This window comes from Apium graveolens, chromosome 5 (assembly GCF_009905375.1).
Source record: "Apium graveolens cultivar Ventura chromosome 5, ASM990537v1, whole genome shotgun sequence".
Taxonomy (NCBI): domain Eukaryota; kingdom Viridiplantae; phylum Streptophyta; class Magnoliopsida; order Apiales; family Apiaceae; genus Apium; species Apium graveolens.
Window position 1 is genome coordinate 156,980,442 of NC_133651.1, and position 3,526 is coordinate 156,983,967.

A 3,526-nucleotide genomic window follows, 5' to 3' on the forward strand; every position below is an offset into this window, starting at 1 on the left:
AGAGTTAAAGATGGAGAATTTGGAAGTGATGTATTGATCATGTCAACATCCAGTGAGTGTGTGGGTTTTAGGTGCTTCAATTGTTAAAGATTTTGGCTGTGACTCCACATTTATTTGAGCCACATCAATTTGACTTTGAGAAGGTGCAGTGACTGGGTCTTTCGCACCAGTTTGCACTATGTGTGTTCCCTGTGCATCCCCAAGGGTTTTTGATCTTTTCTTTCTCACATAAGTTTGTGGTGAACTAGTGTCCCTAACCTTTTTGGCCTGTGCTCCTGGTTGGGAGCTTGTTTCAATAGTAACATCCTTTTGGGAGGATGAAACTAGAAATGAGCTAATTTCTTTATTAACAACCATAGTTTGTTGGGAAACTGTGGTATGGCTAGGCTTAGGTACAATCATCTCACCAGCCTTATGCTTATGGTTTCTTTGATTTTGACCATGTCCCTCACCTTGCTTACTCACCTTCACACTCCCCTCTTTGTGTTTAGTAGATTTTGCAACGGTTTTTTTTGAGAGAAACCAGAGGGGCCTTTCTTAGCTTTGGATTTAGAGATTGTTCGTTTGGTAGCTTGGGTAGGCATTTGTTGGGTCATTGACACAGATGCCATAGCTACACTAGAAGGCAAAAAATGTGTGAGGTTGGAAGAGTGAAGACAGTGGTGCTTACCTCACTTACCTGAGGTCCCTCCATGACTGGAAAATAGAATAAGGGCACCTCTTTGTGGTGATTTTCTCTATTAAGATCTGCAATAATTCTTCGTTCTTGAACCCAACAATTCAGCTTGTTCGTTGGGTTCTCAATTGCAATATCCTCAATAAGATGGTTAGCAAGCATCATAAAGAATCTAGCATAATAGACACTTTTACCTCTCTTATTGAGTTCTCCTAACTTAAAACCTAACTCAAATATGATTAAGTCACTGAAGTTAGAGTACTTATCACTAACTAGCATATTAAGCATGTTAAGCATGGAAATGTTAACAGAATCAAAGTTACTAATTTTACCAGAAAATACCTTAGTTACTACATCACATAAAAAGCTCCATTCCTTTTTAAGACCTAACCTCCTAATTTCACCTAACTTAGAAGTAGAAAGTGTATAGCCCATGGAATTTAGCATAATAACTATATCAGTGTCTGTGTGTGGAACAGTAGTAGTGTTCTCTGGAATTCTAAAGCATGCTTTGACAATGTCACTATTAATGCAAACCTATTTACCTTTGAGAGTGAAAGTTATGGTCTTGTCAGTTGAGTTGTACACGGCAGTTGTCCATATCTCCTCAACAACCTCACAGTAGATTGTGGGAGATTCCAGCATCGCATAGTTGAGTTTACAGCCTTTCACAAAATCCTTCATTTTGTGAAAATCTCCAGACTGTTGAATCTCCTTGTTCACTAGAGTTGTGAAGTTATTCTTTTCATAGATATATCCAGTTTGAGATATTATTTTGACTACAGGTGCCATTGCTAAAGCTTTGAAATTTGCAGAGAGAGTATTTGCTTTTGAGGAAGAAAGAAGTTAGAGCAATTGATTCTTGAGGATGATAAAAGACTAGAATAAAAATGAATTCTGCTTTTATACTATCTCAGAAATAAACTGTCAATAATAATAAAGAGAAATAAAGTAACCAATCAAAATAGCCAAAAATAGACGTTTAAAACTAAATAAACTGTAAAAATTATGTCACTTATCCGTCGTGTCATGCTTACAAACTATAAGTATACTCGATGGATAACGTTAAGAGTTTTAATGGCTAAGATTGAGACAATCCGACGGATGAGGATAAATCAATTATCCGTCGAGTTATAGAATACTCTAGAAAAATAATTGATTTTATTAACAAATAATATACTGGCGGATGACCAAACTCGATGGATAATGAGCATCCGTCGGGATGTAAATTTTGACTTGGCCAAAATTTCATCCAAAGTTGAAAAATCAATTAATATTATGGTTGCATTATAACTTGCAAAAATATCTGAAATGATTCAAGAATAATTAAGCATACCTAAATCACTTACCAATCTTGAGAAGGTGGATTCATCAAGTGGCTTGGTAAAGATATCTGCAAGCTGCTTTTCACTTGGAACAAAATGAAGTTCCACAATACCATTCATCACATGCTCCCTAATGAAGTGGTACTTGATGTTTATGTGATTTGTTCTTGAATGCTGCACTAGATTTTCAGTGATGGTAATTGTACTTGTGTTATCACTGAAAATGGGAATTCTATCCACTTGTAGACCATAGTCCAACAATTGGTTTTTCATCCACAAAATTTGTGCACAGCAACTACCAGCAGCAATATATTCAGCTTCAGCTGTAGAGGTAGAAACTGAATTTTGCTTTTTACTGAACCAGGACACAAGCTTGTTCCCTAGAAATTGACAGACACCTGTTGCATTTTTTCTGTCTATTTTGCAACCTGCATAATCTGCATCTGAATAACCAGTTAGATCAAAACCAGAATCTCTAGGATACCAAATGCCAAGTTTTTGTATTCCCTTGAGATATCTGAAAATTCTCTTGATAGCTACTAAGTGAGAATCTCTAGGATCAGCCTGAAATCTAGCAAAAAGAAAAGTAGAAAACATTATATATGGCCTACTAGCTGTCAAGTACAGAAGAGAGCCAACCATGCCACTGTAGCTTGAAATATCAACAGACTTTTTAGTAGTGTTTAATTCAAGCTTAGTTACGGTGGCCATGGGATTTTTTGCAGATGTGCAATCCATTATATCAAAATTCTTTAAAAGATTATGAGTATATTTAGTTTGACTAATGAATATTCCATCACTAACTTTCTAAACTTGTAAACCAAGAAAGTAAGTTAGTTCTCCCATCATGCTCATTTCATAGTTACTTTGCATCAATTTGGCAAACTTTTTACAAAGTTTTTCACCTGTACAGCCAAATATAATATCATCTACATAAATTTGAACAAGTATACTAGAGCCATTAAAATTTCTAAAGAATTATGTTTTATCAACAATACCTCTTGTGAAGTGATTTTCCAAAAGAAACTTTGATAAAGTGTCGTACCAGGCTCTAGGTGCTTGCTTCAGTCCATAAAGTGCTTTCCAGAGATAGTAGACATATCCTGGAAAATTTGGATCTTCAAATCCAGGAGGTTGACTGACATAGACTTTTTCCTCCAAATCTCCATTTAGAAAGGCACTTTTGACATCCATTTGATAGACCTTGAAATTGGCATGGGTTGCAGAGGCTAAGAAAATTCTGATGGCTTCAAGTCTTGCAACAGGAGCAAAGGTTTCATCAAAATCTATTCCTTCTTGTTGAAAGTAGCCCTTAACAACTAATCTTGCTTTGTTCCTGATCACTGTGCCATTTTCATCCATCTTGTTTCTGGATACCCACTTGATGTCAATTGGATTCTTTCCTTTAGGTTTGGGTACCAGCTTCCATACCTTGTTCCTTTTAAATTGGTTTAGCTCCTCCTACATAGCTAAAATCCAATCAGAATCCAGCAAAGCTTCTTCTACCTTCTTTGGTTCTTCCTTA